The sequence below is a fragment of the Gymnodraco acuticeps genome, unplaced genomic scaffold (genome assembly GCF_902827175.1).
Source record: "Gymnodraco acuticeps unplaced genomic scaffold, fGymAcu1.1, whole genome shotgun sequence".
In the NCBI taxonomy this organism is placed as follows: domain Eukaryota; kingdom Metazoa; phylum Chordata; class Actinopteri; order Perciformes; family Bathydraconidae; genus Gymnodraco; species Gymnodraco acuticeps.
In genome coordinates this window covers 2764314-2784441 of record NW_022991154.1, presented here as the reverse complement: position 1 = coordinate 2784441, position 20128 = coordinate 2764314, and positions in this window count along the sequence as shown.

Genomic DNA, 20128 nt, shown 5'->3' with positions numbered 1-20128 from the left:
TTTCTCAGCACAAAGTGTTCAATTACTAACAAGTACCTAAAACATATTGTTATAATATGCAGAATGGTTCATGTCAAATAACTACTTTTGCCTACAATGTTACTGAATTGTTACAATTCAGTCCTGGATTATCCTTCCATGCCATTTTTTCTTCACTGTAGGAGATCGATATGCTACAGTTTGACATGTTGACATTGTGTTCACAATAACAAGGTAAAGAAGGGATTGTAGTGTCTATATACAGCAAGTGCTGTGGTAGATTCCTGCTGTGTAGCTGTTTGTAGTAAATTATTTGGTAAAACAGGATTAAAAGTGTAACTGGAACTGGAGTGACATTGTGTTTTGAGTCCACCAAGTGAAATGGCAAAACAGCACAAACACAACTGTGTGTGGAAGTAAGGATTTGCGGAACGGACCGGCTTAGCAGGTTACGGCGGGCAAGTTGGAGAAAAGCCGATTTAAGAGGCCTGCTAAATGAGTCCGGGCTCTGCAGTGCCAACTGTGGTCTCCTGCAATGTTGTGATTTAATTGCGGTGTGCTATTAAGGCTGTCTTTGCTCATAATGCCACTTCTTTATCTACTGTAATAATATTCAAATGAGAGTCCAATGACACACTCCTCCAGGGTAAAAAAATCCACCCAGGCTTCAGATTAGTTCAAGGGCCTCATGAGAAATGGGACGGCTAAATGGAGAGCTGTTAAGTTTTTAATTTCTATACTTTCTCAAAGTGTGGGAAGAGAAGAGCTACTGCAGTAGAGGAGAGTCTTAATTTAGAATTATAATGACATTTTAGCAAGTTGTGAGGAATGTTTTCTGTCTGTATCGCTTAAACAAAGATATCAATTTGGAGAGGAATGATTTGCAATGCTAATTTGTGTGTTGTGTGTCTCAGCCGAGATAGGTTTCTGAATTAGAAACAGCAAGTAGGCTTAAACAAATGGGCTTTTACTTAAATATATGCACACATACACACACAGTTTTTACTTGAAGTGAGCTCAAGTCTGTAAGGAGTGATGTCACCTTCACTTGAACAGTTTTGCCACCAATGACCGCTTATTACCAATAGGTGGCAATCTGTCCTTGTCACTCAATGTGTTCAAGCTTATCTGGAGTACTTTAATGCATGCCAAATGAGATTTTCTACAGCTATATGCGAGGGAGAGGAGATGAAGAACTGCAGAGGAGAAAGACAGAAAGGGAGAGGAAAGGTTGAGGGGGATGAAGGGGGGACGACAGGGTTGCTGACTGGTCAAAAGGTTTGCTTGCTCCACCTGCTATGCCTTCTGTCCATCTCCAAAAAGGACCAAACCCCTTTGGCGTTTTAATACTCCTCATAAGGGAGTACACATCCCAGAATGCCTTTTGTCTTTATGTCTCCCCCCAGTCACATTTTATGTCATAAGTTCATCTATTCTGCATAAAGGTTAGCGGCAAGGACGCAACGGGTGTAAGTCGTTCGGCATGTTCCTCATTAAAAGGCTACCATCAAATGAAGACTCGGGGGGGCAGATATATGGCTGATGATTGCATATTTTACTGAGGTGGCTGCACAGCTGGCTGGCACAACACACCAGGGTCTCAGTCGAAGCCAGTGCAAAACAAACGCCAATCAACCTGGCGCCTCTGGATGCCTCTCTACGGGGAAGGCACTCAAGCACAGGCCGTTATAAAGTCTTTCCGTCGCATCTTGGCTCTTCTGCCTCCCATGCTACTGCGTTGACCTGAAACCAGACAGAGGGCAAAGCAATATTGTCTACTTGAGAACAGTCCAGAAACTCTGCTATCAAGCAATTATGCAAAAACAGAATCTGTGGTTCCTATTTTTAAAATAGAGAAGGAACAGGCAATCGATGCACAGCTTGAACATCACACGAATAAGAATTGCCATTCCCACATGGGATATTAAGACTATTTCAAGCCAGGGGCTATACAAATGAGTCCTTATTTGAAGACAACTTAAGGCAAGGGCATTGCAAGTTATATCCTCTCCCCCCCTTTCTTTTGCAGGAGTGTGTTCCATAATGATTGAACATTCTCTTTTCAAGCATACTTCTGTTGTAGGCCTACTGTTGGAACATGTTTCCAATTAGTTTGCATTGGATTGAAACGTGCATAAGGTTCAACGATGCCAAGCTCTGCACAAAGAAAAGTTTATCAGCAATGAAAATAAAAAACCTTCCATCTATTCATATTGTCCTTGGTAGGAAAAACCCAGAACACAAACACTGGACAAAAGAGAGCTCTCTTAGAATGGTTCTCTCCCTCTTTGCACGGTTGAGGTCTTTAAGGTCAGGTAATGGGTTCTCAAGTGAATAAATATGTATGCTTACCTATAGCTGTAGGTTAACCTTAATATTTCACAAGTTTGGATTGTAAGGAGGGTTGTGGTTGTAGATTGTGCAGGCATCTTGGCATCGTTGAAATAAATGAATCTTGATCTACACGCTTTGGTCCCACAAAAACAACTATACGTTTTGGAGATATATGTATGACATGATGGGAAGCTGTTAAAAGATTAGAAAAGATGTGACACATCAGAATAATCATAAGAACATTTTCTCTGAACTGGTTTATTATATCTAAAGATTGATATTAAGGGTAAATAATGTAAGTTAGTCGATCATTGGAGTAACAACTTATTTTCATTAACTATCGCAGCTCATCACAGATATTTGATGAACATGCTACACTGATTAAGCCATCTGTTATCTTAAGCTGAGAACACGTTGTGTATATTTAACAGACTTTCACTCATGTTTTGAACAAAAGTAAATTGGATTAAGATCTGGGGAGATTAGAGCAGTTCCATACTGTATGATACATTTAGCTGATAAGTTTGATCTAGAACATCTGTTAATGAAAAAAGACAATGTCACAGTATCATCTTGCGACAAAGATCAGGAACGATTGACAATCAAGTTCCTGATAATATTATAATCAAGGTGAAGCCTGCCAGTACTGAAGGCTGATAGTTACCAATATTTTAAAAATAAAGTGGTGTATCAACTCCTTTCCCTCACACGTCGTTGACTAACTGACGCACTGACCCCTAGATTGTGACAACAAAATTACAGTGAAGTTATTTAACATTGATCAATAAACGTAAAAAAGCAGTCATTATGAATAATAACTAGGGACAAATGCACATTGAATAAAGAAGAATAAGCCTACTTTAAGCCTAAGGTATTCATGCAGGTGTACAGCTTGGATATTATAACCTGGTTACTGTTTCAACAAAGGCTATGTTATAGGGTGACCAACATATTATTATATAGAGTTTTTAGGGTCATATTTGTATGTTGTGCTTTTACTGTGACATGTTTACATTCTCTAATGTTAAAAAAATAATATGAATGAATGAATGAATGAACAATCACAATCACAATACCTTTATTAGTCCCACAGAGGGGAAATTTGCATCGTTAAAAATAACCTCTTTTCACCCTCTGTCTGAAACCAGAGCTCATCATGTATTTGACTCTGGTGTGATTGATAAACCACTAAGAGATGTCCTTTCTCTTAGCATATAATGTACAATGTGTTGGAGCACCATCCAATAGAAACGCAAATGTAACATTGTAATGTCACTATGTTACGGAAATTAATAAAAAAGACCAATCGAAGCGTTTAAGGCAGGGGGGGGAACCTAACCAAACCTGGATAACACACTACAGGAAAGAGGGTAAAAAACCTAAGCATTACATGGCCCATTTAACCACCAATTCTTACTCTAGTACCATTCCCATCTATATTCAAATTCCTTGATGCAATTGTCCATGACCGTTTTTCCCCCGTTTTTTTTTTACAACAAAACTATAGGTTACTTACGTAACCCCAGTTCTCAGAGTAACATGAAGTGAGATGTCTCACTATGGGATGCGCCTCATCGCGGAGCAAATAGAAGCATCAATCTCATTACGCCAATCCTGATTGGCTGGTGATCTTGACGTCAGCGTCAGGGAATTCACCCCCTATAAGTAGCTTGCGCCACGACGCATGCGCCATTCAAAAAGTCCAGGATGCAGCCAGACCCTGAGTCGAAAGAGCTCGCGGACCCGAGGGTGCCTGCGAACTCTGACTCGTATGAGCCCCAAAGCAATTGCTTCCACAAACGAGTGGGAGAGCCGTTGCTTAGTAACAGGCTTGCCCTTATAAGGGTTAGCCCAGGACACAAGGGGTTGGTCATTATGACAAAGCACCCTTGATCTGTCCCTGTACGTGCGTAAAGCACGGGCTGGACACGGCAAATCCGGCCGCTGTTCCCCGCAGGAATACAGTGGCGGGGAGGATGCCTCAATGTCAAATGTGGTACCTGAACCAACCGCCTTAAGATAAAGGCAGGGTTGGGCTTCAACCACACTCTGTTTGCCCTGGGGCAAACTGAGTGCATGAAGACTGTACAGATAGTGCATGAGTGCCACTGGCTCGCTTGGCAGCTGCCAGGGTCAGCTTCATGTCACACTGTATTCAGATTGTACCACTCACGGGCCAGGCCCATAGAGCCAAGCGCTCTGGGTGTGGGTGAAAGATCGCCCCCCCCGCTTGGGACAGTATGTCCCTGCGTAGTGGGAGCTGCCATGGCTGCCCACACAGCAGCTGATATATCTCTGATAGCTATCAGGATAAGTGTGTGGCGTTGCTCTCTCACTCTGGCCAGAGTTGGGGGTATCAGAGCCAGGGGTGGGAACGCGTACAGAAGGCCCGGGGGCCAATTGTGCGCGAGTGCATCCACGCCTAACGGTGCATTTAGATCGCGCATCGAAAAGAACAGCTGACACTGAGCGTTGTCTTTTGATGCGAACAGATCCACCGCGGCTCTGCCGTAACGCACCCACAGCTGGCTCACAATCCTTGGATGTAGAGTCCAGTCTGCATAAAGTGGTATACCTCTGGACAGTAGATCTGCCCCGAGGTTCATCACTCCCGGTACGTGCGTCGCTCTCAGAGAGAGGAGACGTCTACCGCTCCATAGGATCAGTTTGCGCGCCAGTGTGTGTAACTGGAGAGAACGCAAACCCCCTTGGCGGTTAATATACGATATTGTGGTCGTATTGTCTGTCCTCACAAGGACGTGATGTCCCCTGAGGAAAGGCAGAAAGCGTTTTAGGGTGAGAAACACCGCTAAAAGCTCCAGGTAATTTATGTGCTCCCGCTGGAGGTCTCTGCTCCAGAGACCCCTCACCGGGCGACCTTCATAAATACCTCCCCAACCTGTCAGACATGCGTCCGTGGTGACCACTTTCCGTGAAAGCACAGCACCCATAGGCACACCTCGTACTAGAAAAGTCGGGTGCAGCTAGTGGCGCAGTGCCATTACGCATTTCACAGTAACCATCACTCGCCATGGCGCGCAGGGTTTAGTTTTAGGGCGGCCACCCAGCGCTGAAACTCCCTCATGTGTAAGCATCCCAGTCGTACGACCAGGATGGCTGACGCCATGAGCCCCAGCAATCGCAGGCATGATCTGAAGAGAACATGTTTGCGCAGCTGGAAAAGAGCGAGACAAGCTCTGAAAGCTTTCACTCTATCCGCTGACAAGCGAGCTGAAAAGGGCACCGAGTTCAGGTGTAAACCCAGGAAGAGTATAGTCTGCGCGGGGCACAACATGCTCTTCTCTGTGTTTATTATGAAACCCAGGTTGAGCAGGTGCTTTACGAGGACATTTGTCTGCGTAACAGCCTCCTGCTCCGACTGTGCGAGAAGCAGCCAGTCGTCCAGGTAGGTCGCCAGGCGAATACCCTGTTGTCTTAACGGGGCTATCGCGGCTTCCGTACATCGTACAAACACCCTTGGACTGAGAGACAGACCGAAGGGGAGTACTCTGTATTCATAACAGATCCCCTGAAATGCGAATCTCAGATATTTCCTGTGTGGGTAATATACTGGGATGTGAAAATACGCATCTTTCAGGTCGACTGATGTGAACCAGTCGTCTTGTCGCACGAGCCGCAGCAGAGATGTGTGAGTGAGCATTCTGAACTTATATATTTTTAGATATTTGTTCAGAGCCCTCAAATCAAGTATTGGCCGAATTCCGTTCCCTCCCCGTTTGGAAACGAGGAAGTACTTGGAATAGAAGCCGCCCTGACTCTGCTTGGCGGGTACAATAGATATAGCCCTCTTTTCTAGGAGAGAGAGAATCTCTCTCTCCAGAATATGGGCTGACCCTCCTCGGGCCTGCGAATGCAGAATGTCCGAGAAGCGAGGGGGGGGTGACAGCGAATTGGAGTCTAGCCCCGTGTTACTGTCTTGAAAACCCAAGCAGATGATGTGAGCATCTTCCACTGCATGCTCCTTAGAGCCAGTGGAGATGTCAAGTCTCTTCCCCTCTGAGTCTCTATTTGTTGTGTTATGGGGCCTTCTAGTGTCTGAACACAGTGTTGCCCCTTTTCGACAATCCCCACAGACACTGCGCATGCGCATGACGGTGGTGCCTTCACAACCCCAGCCGGCACTGCGCATGCGCGTGGCGGTGGTGCCTTTAAAGCCCCAGCCGGCACTGCGCATGCGCGTGACGGTGGTGCCTTCACAGACCCGCCTGTAATCCGCCTTTTGAGAGATGCCGTAGCTGCTCTCAGAAGGGGAACAGTTGACGGGCTGTTTATTCGTTTTATTGTTTTTCTTATCATTTTTTTTTTGAGCTGCGCCCTCGGCCTGAAGCCTGGATGCGTCAGCAGCAAATGTTTTATGACAGAAAAATCAACAAATTTGTGACATGTGTTTGTGCGGACTTGCGGATGGTGTTGAGGCATCTCTCGAGGCGGCGGGAACACATTTAGAGCTGGGGAACCGTGGACTTCCAGCTCTGTCACAGAGGGGAGAAGGAGGGGCTGTCACGCCGCTCGCTTCTTCTTCCTCGACTGCTGGCCGAAATTCTGGGTTGGCTGCGCCTGAGCTGCAGCCGGAACCGGATATTTTCTAGGCCAGCTCGCCCTCGTCTCCAGCCTGGGCTGGGGACTCGGGGCGGGCTTTTCTTCACGACCCCAGCCGGCACTGCGCATGCGCGTGACGGTGGTGCCTTTACAGCCCCAGCCGGCACTGCGCATGCGCGTGACGGTGGTGCCTTCACAGACCCGTCAATTGTCCGCCCTTTGAGAGAGGCCGTAGCTGCTCTCAGAAGGGGAACAGTTGACGGACTGTTTATTGTTTTACTTTTCATTTTCGAGCTGCGCCCTTGGCTCGAAGCCTGGATGCGTCAGCGGAAAATGTTTTATGACAGAAAAATCAATAAGTGTGTGAAATGTGTTTACGCGGACTTGAGGATGGTGTTGAGGCATCTCTCGAGGCGGCGGGAACACATTTAGAGCTGGGAAACCGTAGACTTCCAGCTCTGTCACAGAAGGGAGAAGGAGGGGCTGTCACGCCGCTCGCTTCTTCTTCCTCGACTGCTGGCCGAAATTCTGGGTTGGCTGCGCCTGGGCTGCAGCCGGAACCGGAGATTTTCTAGGCCAGCTCTCCCTCGTCCCCTGCCTGGGCTGGGGACTCGGGGCGGACTGCGACCTCTGCGTTTTCGGTATTTTGAACCGAGCAGGGTTCGGAGCAGCTTGGACGAAGGGCTGCCGCTGCGAAGGCAGCGGCTGGGCCCTTCGAGGGAGGCAGAGGTGGAGGGCCTCGTCCTCCTTCTTTTTCGACTCGCATCTCCTCTGCATGGAGGCAAGAGCGGAGCCGAAAATCCCCTCGGGAACGATGGGCATGTCAAGCACATCCTCCTTTTCCCGGTCTGGGAGGTTGAGCCATCTAGCTCTTTCCTGCACCACCATGATCCCCATTGTTTTGCCCGTGGCCTGGACGGCGCAGCGTTGGACACGGAGACAAATGTCTGTGACCGCGGCCAACTCATCCAGAACGGCCGGTCCAGGATTACTCAACATATCCTCACAGAGCTCCGCTTGGTATGCGGTTAGCAGTGAGGAAACGTTCAGAGCCCTGGCGGACAACGCTGCGGCTCTGTAGGACCGTTCAGTCATGGTCGACTGGAAACGGTCCACCTTCGCTGGCAGCGTGGGGTTCCTGCTTGGTGACGGGCCCATCCTCGGTAGGAGGTGGGCTGCCACCAGCAGTTTCATCGGCGGTATGCGGAGCAGGCCGAGCCTCTGCGGGCGAGACCATGGTGAGGTCTCGCCGGGAGCTCCCGCCTGGTGAGGTGTGGGGCTCCGTTCCCGCATCTCTTGCCGCCACCGGGTCCTGGCCTGACACGGCGTGGGATCCCGGTTCCGCAGCTGCCGCTGTTAGTGAGCCCCAGACCGACACAGTGAGGGGCTCAGTCTCTGCGGCGGACGCCCCCGTGTCTTGATTGCCAAACGGCGAATCAGTGGACATGAGGGAGTCCTGTTCCAACAAGCTAGCTTGGTGTGCTAGCCGTCGGTGGAGGCTCTTTCGGGTTGTCGATAGCCTCCTGGGCGTGTTCCAGCCCGAGGCAGGACGAGCAGACCTGGTGTGAGTCTGTGCCTGCTATCTTCAACCCGCAGCCGCATGACCGAGCCTCCGAGTCCCTGACTCCTCTGGTGTGAGGGGGAGAGGCGTCCATCTTGTTCGCCTCGTGGCGTGGAGAGGACCCGCTCGTAACAGGTACGTCGTTGAGAGAAAAAGTGTTACCAACCCGTCCTTAATCCGGAGAAAAAGGGACGGTGTGGGTCCTTTGTTCTCAAAGAATATTGACTGGTGTGTCAATATACTTCTAATCCTTTTCTCCTCCATGAGAGAGAAAAAGAAAAGCATCCTCGCTACCGTGGTGTCGGTAGTAAGGGGAAGCTAGCTAGCAACAGGTGCGTAGCTTGAGAAAAATCAAAACCTTACCTTACTTTCCGGGGAAAGAACGGCGAGGTCGATTTTAATACTAACTGGCGTTAGTATTACCGTCTTCTTGCGAAGCAGAAGGAGTAGCCGGCGAGCGCCCGTCGACCGAAATGGTTATATTTGGGTTCAGTCTGTGGACCGTTAAGCTTGTCCGGCTACTATAGAGATGTGCTCTGAAGCGAGAAGAGGTGTTTGAATGGCGCATGCGTCGTGGCGCAAGCTACTTATAGGGGGGGAATTCCCTGACGCTGACGTCAAGATCACCAGCCAATCAGGATTGGCGTAATGAGATTGATGCTTCTGTTTGCTCCGCGATGAGGCGCATCCCATAGTGAGACATCGAACGGAGTGTTATGAATGAGAACCATAAATACCTTCATCACGCTGTAGTGCCATGAAGAAAAAAGAAAACACATTCTCACACTAGACAGGATGATGGTACAAAACATAATCTGTATATCATTTAGTTTGCATAAAGATATTTGCATGATGGAAAACAAAAGTGTGTTAAAGTAACTCTTATATTGACCAATGATAGTGACCTTCATCAAGGTTACGTTGCAACAGTGTTGGCACTCTACATGAAAAGAAAACACTTGCGCTTTAGGTGTTATCATTCCCAAAGAGGCCCTACTGCACAGTAAGTAGCAGTCGTTATAATTTTCTCATTAGTCACTCATTGTGAATGTAAAGGCTTTAGGCTGTCGTGTGTTTATGGCACTTATGTGAAAGCAGAAATACACCGGAGGATGTTCTTCGTAGTGATTATCATCGCTTCAGTGCTGACAATGCTCAATCGTACCTCAACATCGAGGACATGCCCATCATCTTGTAGTGAACTGCCTCTTGGGTGCAATTGCTATTATATCATTATAGGACGTCAGTGTTGGAGCTAAACCATAGTGAAAACAATGATTCAACACTCACCAATTCGCCCAACCTTTCAGACCTTGTTTTCAAGCCTGGCATTATAACCGTTTCACAGTGTGACACTGTAGTTTGCCTTTACATGCCTTGCTTGATGGAGCAATTAAGCGAAGAAATGTCTGCGGCTTCCGAGCCAACCGGTCAATATGGCTCTGACAAATTTGAGCGGACAGTATGTTGACACTGATGACTGCGGTGGAGTTATAGCTCACAGGACAGCAGTGCCCCCTAATTCACAGTCATGACCTGAGCTCACATAGACCAAGGGGGGGCTGGAGGACTGTCATGGCCACCCGAGTACCCGTGGTCTCCACATAATGAGCACTGGTGGGTTGTTTGTCTCCAGACTGGTGAATGTTTCTGGCCAGGGCTCAAAAGTCAGTTAGAGTGGTGGCAGGGCTTTTGGGTACTGGAAGAATGCCTGAGCAGCTGTTATGGCCCCACATTGACAGTTTTCTCTTTCTTATTTATTTATTGCAAGACAAGAGGAACACACTAGCAGCACAACAGGAAGGAGAGAAGAAAATACAGGCGAGTTACTAAAGTTTGCAAGGTCATGTTAGTGTGTACACACACACACACACACACACACACACACACACACACACACACACACACACACACACACACCACACACACACACACACACACACACACACCACACACACACACACACACACACCACACCACACACTACACACACACACACACACACACACACACACACACACACACACACACACACACACACACACCACACACACACACACAGCACACACACACACCACACACACACACACACACACACACACACACTACACACACACACACACACACACACACAACACACACACACACACACACACATAACGCGTTAACAAACAAATTAACGCCACTAATTATTTTAACGTACATGTGTATTTGTCCTTGGCCCGCCCCATAGTTTCAGAGCCCAAAGGCTTGACGTTGTTGTTGTTGTTGTTGTTTAGTTGGATGGTGGGATAATCTAGCGAGAGATATGGATACAAAAAAAGGTGTTTTAAACAGCAAGCCAAGCACACAGCTGATGCTGACAGCCCCGATCCTGCCGCTCACCTGCGGCAGACCACGCTTGAAAGTTTGCCGGGGAGACGCCTGGACAACAACAGCGATAGCTAATGGGTGGCTACAGTTTAACATTGTGGAGGACGAGGGGCTGCGTTAGATAATTCGGATCGCATCCAACGTGTCGACTGCACATCACAGCGCATTATTTTGACCCACAGTGGGAACTTCAGTCTCATGCTTTGACTGAAGATGAAGACAGAGGAGCGGCATTTCGCCGACAACTGTAAACAGGCTTGTCTTTTTGAGCAACTGGCTCAGTGCAAAGAAGTAGACAGGGTTGGGAGAGAGTGAAAGGGGTTCCAGGTTGTTGTGTTGAGAATATTCAGGAGAATATTTGTCATTGTTCCAATGATAATAAACAAACATTTGCATAAAGCATATTTGTCCACTCATGTTGATAAGAGTATTTCAAACTTGAAAAATATTCCTCTAAGGTACATTTAGAACAGATAAAAAATGTGCGATTAATTTGCGATTAACTATGGACATCATGCGATTAAATATTGTAATCGACTGACAGCCCTAATATATAAATAGCATATGAAAAAGAGGATATATTGGACATGAAATCCTTGATTAGAGCATAGCATTACAAGCAAGTCTCCTTTAAATACAAATGTACAGAAATATAGAGCACATGCATTTAGTAGGAAAAATGGTGGCACGTTTTTTAATAAACACAACCTTATGATGTGTCAATAACGTTGAACCCCGGAAATATAACTTCTTTGTGTCAGAAACGTTTTTTTATTAAGATGTTAACACAAAAATAATCTATTTAATCCCTAATGTATATGGGTGGTTTCAGATTTGATTGACAGTGACAGTCATAGATTATTTATAAAAATATTTGTACGATTGATACAAATAAATATCACCCCTTTATAACTGAACCCTAACTGCATTTTACCCGTGAGAAAAACAAACACAAATACAGACATATTTTTGGAAATTACAAACACTTTTTCAGTGCTGATTCAGAAAACCTTCAGGGCCACATTTCAAGTTTAGTTTATATACCACCAGTGTGGATATATGAAAGATGTATTTCTTATTCTAGCATAAGTATCATAAATGTTGCACAGTAGTATACAGTATAGTAGGTATAGCACAGTTATAATTGACACTTGTGCCAGACAAGATCATTCATATTAGATTGTTCTGAAAAACCTTGATTTATGTTTGATTACATTATTCCAACATTACACCGTCCAACATTTAAGAAGAAAATATTTGTTTCTACAATATCTGTGCAATGAAACAATGTTGGGGTTATTGCTGTTGAAAAAATTCATTTTTTTATGAAAATAAAATCCTTGTTAAGGTCATGCAGTGCAGTAATGAGATGTACAACTTGAAAATAATTAGAATTTCGCAAATTCTCATTACCTTGTCTCGAAGTAAACAGTTCAGAATCCTGTAATCAGGTCTGTGATTAAAACAAGTTGAAGAGATTTGCACGTTTTGTTCTACGAAATAAAATATGCCAGTAAATACTCCACTCGTGAATGTCCAAAGCTTCGATATATCATAAAAACGGTGTTTGCTAACAAGTGACTAAATTAAACTAGTAAACGCCTACAAGACGACACGAGTCCGCCTTTAGCTTAGCAGTGGTGATGGGCACCCATGTGATGTAGTTCATATATAGCATTATGTAAGCTTTTTATTTGTGCCGATTGCATTTCCGTGTCAACAATCACAAAGTGGTGTTAACATGTGGGGATTATTCCCAATCCCATAAATTCCATCGTCTTTGGTTTAGGGCCCCCTTCCAGGAATGGCCTACAAAAAGTCGTCATCAATGCACCATTGTAATGTGACTACACTAATTCCAAAATACATTCTAATGAGCTTTACCCACATCCTTACTTTCTACCTTGCTACATAGCAGGCACACTACTTACTGCATTGGCATTGGGCATTCCTTATAAACTGCAAAATATTTGCAGCAGTAAATAATAGCTAGAGTAGTGACAGTACTACTGTAGTTATAGAATATTTAGTAGAAGTGATTCAATGTACTGTAGCATTAACACAATACATTAACGCAAAAAGAACAAAATGCAAAAGGGAGTAAAAGTGTGAGAAAGGCTATAATTGCTTACTGAACAAAAGAGGAGGCAAACCGTAGTACGTCACCAATTCTTGAGAAAGGACATATTTGATGACAATAATAATGAAAGAATGACTTTGCATGTAGAAAACTAATTAGTGTTGACTGTAATCCCCTAAGGTAATTTACATTGTAGCTAAGTCCCTGAAGTAAATGTTATTTTTTAACGATGTGCTCTAATTAATACTCATTGTTGTATAGTTGAGCTGTCAATACGCGATACTTTGGAGCCATTGACATGGTGCCATTTCAAAATGTGGTCTGCACAAACATTACATCTGTTTGGGGAATATGCCTTTTGAGGTTTTAACCTTTCAAGGAGAGCCACTTTAACTCAGAAATTGGAACCACATCCTCGGTAAGCCCTTCACCACCTGAAATGCGGAAACCCCAGTGAGTGAGATCGGATGAGTGGAGGAAGTTAGGATTTTGGGTGATGAAAATAGGAATGCTAATATCTAATTGCTATTTGCTTAAATTGGCTGACATGAGCACCCATCTGGTGAGGGCTGAGCAGTGTTGCAAAGTGCTTTCTAATTAAAATACCTGAAAGATAATTTGAGGAATTGGAAATAATTTAATGCCCATTTATGTCATTCCAGTGGATTAGGAAAAACAGGACGAGAGCATGCTCTGGGTTATTAATGGGTACTTTTGTGCATGTAAGAGTGACGGTAACAGTGGAAGTCTGGGGGTGAAGGCAGGGTTGGTGGGAAACGCACAATATTTATGAAGCACTGTCAGGTTAATGCCATGCAACATTTATTGATGCAGTAATGTTTAATTTAGCATACGCTCCTGTAATAAGCCATTAGGTGTTGTGCAATGATTCAGAGTTTGATGGTGCTGTAATGACAATCAGATGCCCTTGAATATCTCTCACTAAACACCGTGTCTGCAGCATTTAGAGGTAGAAATAAATATAAATCAAACTTAGAGTATTTTTATGCCGGCTGAAGAGGCTGAGCCGGCTATCGATAACATGGGGATATGTCTTTCAATGGCCGGTTGTAAAATATTCAACATTTCAGACAGGGACATGATTGGATTAGCTTTGATAATGGATGTCATAAAAGCAGGCACTGCCATTTTAATAAATCTGTCACATTACAAAAGGGTAGAGATTAGAGAAGCACCTCAGACAGCGACAACAGAACCTTTTCAGGCCGGCATGTCATTAAAACAGACACCTAGGTACAGACAAAACAAAGATGTCTTGGTTTAACACTTTATATTAAGATTTGTGGACCCACGTTTTCCACCAATCACAGCCTAACAGAGACAATAAAATGACCAATGTCAGCTAAGGAGGGATGACCTTGGAGAACCAGTCGACTTTCCAGTGTTGCCTGAGATTGCGTGACACTGCGTAAATGACTGTCCCTTTGTCCTCTGTGATTAATGCCCTTAATTTGCTTGTAGCCTACCTGCTAGATTGTGTGTGTTTCTGCCGTGGTACTCCAAAGCATTTATTTTGACACTCAGAACAGGAGACAGTGATTTACATAAGGATTAAAGAATAGATTATCATACCAGAGGCAGAGACGGATCACTGAAATAACTCAAGGAAAACATAGCTATCAGCTGGATATCACACCACGCTTTGCATATGGATGAAGACACTGAAATATGCCTTCTTTTGTCTGCTGTGCAGGGCATGCACGAATGCTTTCTGTTGGCGACAAGGTTGAGCCAAAGCTATTTCTAAAAGGACTTGCTTGTTTCCATCATTATTTCCAATGGCTCAATCATTGCATGAGGACGGGACTTCACAGGGTCACATTGATTTGACCTACCAATGACATGACATTAAATGGTGAGGCACGGATAACTAAAAGTGCATTTCTGTTGTTTTTATTTTCCTTTGGTTCTGCCATAGAGCTTATTGTTTCAGTATCTCCTGTTTCCTGTATACACTGCTGTGCTGATTGGGCCTCTTTGTAATGAAAATACAGAATTTATCTTTATAATGGATCATTATACATCTGCCACAGTGTAATGGCAGCAAGACAAAAAATACTGTTGCTTGATTTACCTCACTCACTGGCATACACCATTAGATGTTAGCCTGGGAAATTAGTACAGAGGAGGAATCAAGATTTCAGAGCAGGCGAAGCTGTGAGATCGGGAACATACACACTGTAAAATTGCCCCATTATGAGAGTTGCATCAGAGGGACATTATAAACAACCCCTGCCAGGGGATTTATTAGTGCTGAGCAAAACCGTAGAAAGTAGTAGCGAGGACAATGTCATTTTTTCACTTTCCAAAAAGCCATTAGAGCAGTGCTCTGAGAAGCTGTGAGAAAAGATGGGAACCATGCAGGGATGGAGGGAAGGAGGAAAAGGGAAGGAGGCAGACACATGAATGATTGCAACGGGAATTAAATAAAAGAAAAATAGGTTTTGAACTTTGAAAATGAAATATGACGATTTTATCTGGTTGTTTTTTTTTCATACCAGTTTTTTCACAACATTTTATAGTGCTGGTAAATCTGCTGCTTGACACATGATTCAATACCTGGTCCATTTATACTCAGTTGTACATATAAATAAATCATTATAAATAATGATGTTGTATTGTCATGATAATTCCACGAACCCCCTTCCTGGTACCAACAGTAGGCTACTAAGTTGTTACTTCATTCTTACAAAGCAATTTTAGCCTAGTCCTTTTTCGTTTAGCTTGTGTCTGGTAGCTTTTGACAACACATTTAAAGCAGCTGACGGCAGCTGACGGCAGCTGAAAAATGTTTTCAGAAAGTGAAGGAAACTTTTTGGGGATCCTTTAACTACAACCAATTTTAGTCTGAGTTGTAATTAAAGAGGTAAAACCTCCCTTAAACCATGGTCCAGTACAAAAGCTGTGACTGCCTCATTTCCTCTGGCATGGAGAAAATCGAAACCTGAAGCACTGTTTGGTCTGTTTCTAGTGTGAAAACCTTTTTAGGATGTGTACAGTGTATATGTTTCAGTTTGTCTCTGAATAAACATTGCATCTGTTCAAGACCCAAGTTACATCCCCAACCTTTTCTACATATATTTATGGTGTTTTAGTCTCATCTATTGCAAATATATGGACACACTGCTCATAGGTTTTGATGACAGGATGTAGACATGTCATGTAATTATTTGGTGCAATCCCACAATTGCAATGTAAGACTACAATGAACTAATCTTATGCTAACAATGTTACAAAAACATGGACCTTGTTTCAGTATGTCAAGTGCCCCAAGTACCTCTTTAAGATAAATGGAATATAATTTAAGCAGTTTTAGTACGCGAGTGTCCCTTTAGAATTTTAAACCGCGCACTATTACGCATTATTTTCATGTTCACTCTTTGTTCATGCATGTGTCCAACTCTTGCAAGAAACCTTGCAAATCAATTCAGTTTGAATTTGTATGAAAGTTTAAGTCTACCACTGAGATTGTTGCATTGGTGCTATACATGTTTATCTAAATCAGAAATGTTAAGCCATGAGAAAGATCAAGTTTTTGAAGAGTGTTAAATATAAATGCAGACCTTACGTGTTTAAAACACCCATCATGCTAATGTATTTCTAAGGAAGACAAGTGAATCTTAATGAGCTAACTAAGGAAGACAAGTGAATCTTAATGAGATAACTAACATGGTTGCCAGGCTCATTGTTTCTTAATGTATGATTCATAATGACCTAAAGTGACTTGGAACCTCGATCTTCTCTGACAGCTAAGAAAGCAGTTGTGGCGTATCCCAGGGAAAGACAATAACCCATGTTACTTTAACACAGATTGGCAGCACACTCTTCCCAAGGTTGTTGGAGCACTAGAGCAACAGTAAAGGTTATTACGTTGCATTTACCCACCGACTACATTGCGTCTCACACTAGCCCCTTGGCTGCTTTCAACAACCACGATCGTGCTGAATTATTTTGCAACGCAGTGTGACATTTGTTATTTTCTCTGAGAATGTAATACTATTGCCCTTCTCAGTACACCACGAGTGCCTTGTAGATTATAAAGAGCCCAGGCTAACAAAACCTAAAAAGCCACTCAAGTTGAGAATGTAAGGGCAAATTCCCCATCACTGCAAACGTTGCGCTGTCACTTTGACAGGCCTTAATACTTATTAAGCTGACAATGCCATGATGAGTCGTGCCTCAAAGAGAAAAATGCTTTATAAGGATACGGGCCAGAGCTGTGGCATTGGTCAAAGCAGTCATGGAGATAACAAGAGAGAAAGAGCCTTTCCTGACCTTGTGGGGGGGGGGGGGGGGGGGGTTATGAGTGGAAGAGGTGATCGTTTTTGTCAGCATAAAGTTATTGTGCTTGCTGCTGTAACAGGATGATGTCCTGACTCTGCACTGTCTGGAATACGCACCCTCCCCCCCCCCCCGATACATTTCATCTCTTTATCCCTGAGAGTCACAGCGCAGCAGCCCAGAACGCACTCCCTGCGGCTGAAAGAGAGGAGGGATTAGGAGCTCCCCATGTGCTCGGAAGATGTTTTCTTATGTTGATAGAGTGAGACAATTTGTCTTAAAGTATGACCTTATCCTTTTTGGCACTTGCTTTCCATTAGAGTGGATAGCACCGATGGAGCGATGGATTACAAAATGTGCTTTGTGAGTGTGCCGCCAACTGACACAGAGCAGAAAAAACTAGAACGTTGCATCAACTGTTCTATCACTCAAAAAGCATTTGAAGCTCTCACATCATGTGGCACTGCACCAAATTGGTTCGACAACCTAAGGACATTTGCTTCTGAGTTGTAAATGGATTAACAAGTGTAAGAATTGGTATTTTCCTACTACGTTGGTAAATGCTTGACACATTATACTTTTCTTTGCTAAAATCCCATTAAAAATGTAATTGTTTTGTTAAATATGATGCCAAGTTGTTCATGGGGTTCATTTTGAAAAGAAAACCATGTTACTAAGACTGAGTTGTTCAGTGGATTTGCTGTTTATGTGGCACTACACATGACCAACAAATATTCTATAACCGCATTTTTTTTAATTTAACACATTGGGCTTACACACTCTCCCAACTCTGAACAAAACCCCTCAGGCAAGCTTACCATTTGCGGCATTGGCAATACAGCTAAGAACCCACAATATGCAAATAATAAAAGGACCAGGCGGGTATATTTTTTGCTCTCCTGGCTGAAGATAGCCCCCAACCTCAAGCAAAAGTTAAACAAAACCTCTTCTGATAAGACTGCAAAGCACATCCCCAAATTGTCAACTTTAATAGCGTTATGGAAAAGGAAACTTGAATTTAAATGGCATACTTACAGTACATCTAAAACTAGTTACTAAAAAGAAGGTTGTGACTGAAAGATGACCTTCGATTTCGAGTCGTTGCCCATTGTCCTGAGCTTAACCTCTCCAAATCAATGCAGTACCTTAACCATCTCTTTAGGTTTGTATATTGAGATTAACAATCTACACACAACCTAAAAAAGGCTAATTGATTTCACTTCCTTGCAACTCCCTATTGAGAATTTGCTTTGTACAAAGACTCATCGAACAATCATTAACTGTTGCATGTAGATAGGTTGAAAGACGCCAAATTGTTCTTGTTGAAACTCCAACAACATATTTTGAAATACATCAAGACAGTGGCGGTTCTAGAACAATTTATCATGGGGTGGCAAAGGGGGGGCAAGAGGTCATGCCAGAGTGGCATGGGAGGGCGGACAGTATGTGGTATTTTGTACTGTGTATATAACATATTTATTGTTAAATCATGCCCTAACACAAATCTTCTTAATGCACAAGAGAAAAAAGGTGTTCACTTAGACAAACAAACTGAAATATAGTATAAAACAGCAGAAAATACTCATGATACCCTAGAATTCTGTTTATTGTAAGTAAAGTAAAAGTACTTAGTTATAATTAAGTACACAAATGACATCACCCATCTCTTAAGAGAGCTAAAGGTGACCTGTGCAGCAACACATTTCAATCAATATGTGTCAATGCTAAGAGCCGCTAGATTGTGCTGCTATAATGGAATATGTAAGCAAGGAGAATAAAAACATACCATGTGGTCCAGCTGGAGTCTCATCTGCCTCCTGATCCCTGCCTCTGTCCCTCTTTCTGACACTTCTGTCAGGACATCGACACAAACTGATGAACCCAAATGCACGACCCAGAGACAAAGTCTTGAATATAAAAAAGGTATATTTATTTTCATGGAGGAAAAAACTAATGTAACAACAAGACTTAATAAAAACTTAAGCCAACAAAAATAAACAAAATAACAAAACCTGACATGAGTGAAAAGCGTTCCTTTCAGAGCTGAGGCTGCGATATGAGGACAGGGGAGAGGCAGGACTATTTAAACATGAGGTGAGTGGGAACAGGTGGAAACAATCAGGGGCGGGGCAGACACTGATGATGGCGGGAAAAACACACAAGAGGAGGAAGAAACAGGGCCTGAAATGAAAGACAAGAGGTAAATACAAAATAAAACAGGAAATGACAGACAAAATACACAAACAAACTAACACATTTGACGAGACACAACAACTTCATATTTATTCCTCACATACATTTCTTCTTCTTCACTAATGTCTTCATCTCCTCCTGTCTTTCTCCTGCTCTGACCCTCCTGGGCTCTTCAGTGTACTCTCTTTTCCTTTTCCTCTTTCTGTTCGTCCTGATCACTTCTCAGATATGTCTTTTTGTTGCTGTTGAATCACTCCAGCTACTCTGGCCTGCAAGAGTCTACTTGTTAAAAGCACTGGTACAAATGCTTGCATAACTTCACACGTTAGGGCCATGTAGCTAATAAGTAGCATATCATAAATATAAAATCAGAAAGTATTTATCAAACGCACACAGGCAGCTGTGTTTAGAATCAGTTTGATGGTAAAGGATGTATGGTTTAATTTATCTGGCCTCATTGCTGTGATGTGTAATTTACGTGGATTTAATAGTAGCTATACTGCATAGTTTAGCAAATAAAGTGATCGATCTCCCAGCTAGCGCTGTCTGTGTAGTATTTTGTAATGTAACGCCCAAACAGCGACCGTCTGTTAAACGCTATCGATTCAAACGGCAGCGTTTTATTCATATTTTGTTTCAAGCTTTCGTCTTTAGTAAAAACAAAACTAGTGGAAGGGGAAATGCTCCAAGGGGAAGCTGATCCACCTTCAGGTGCTAGGACAGCTCCCTCCCTCTCTGCAGCTGTG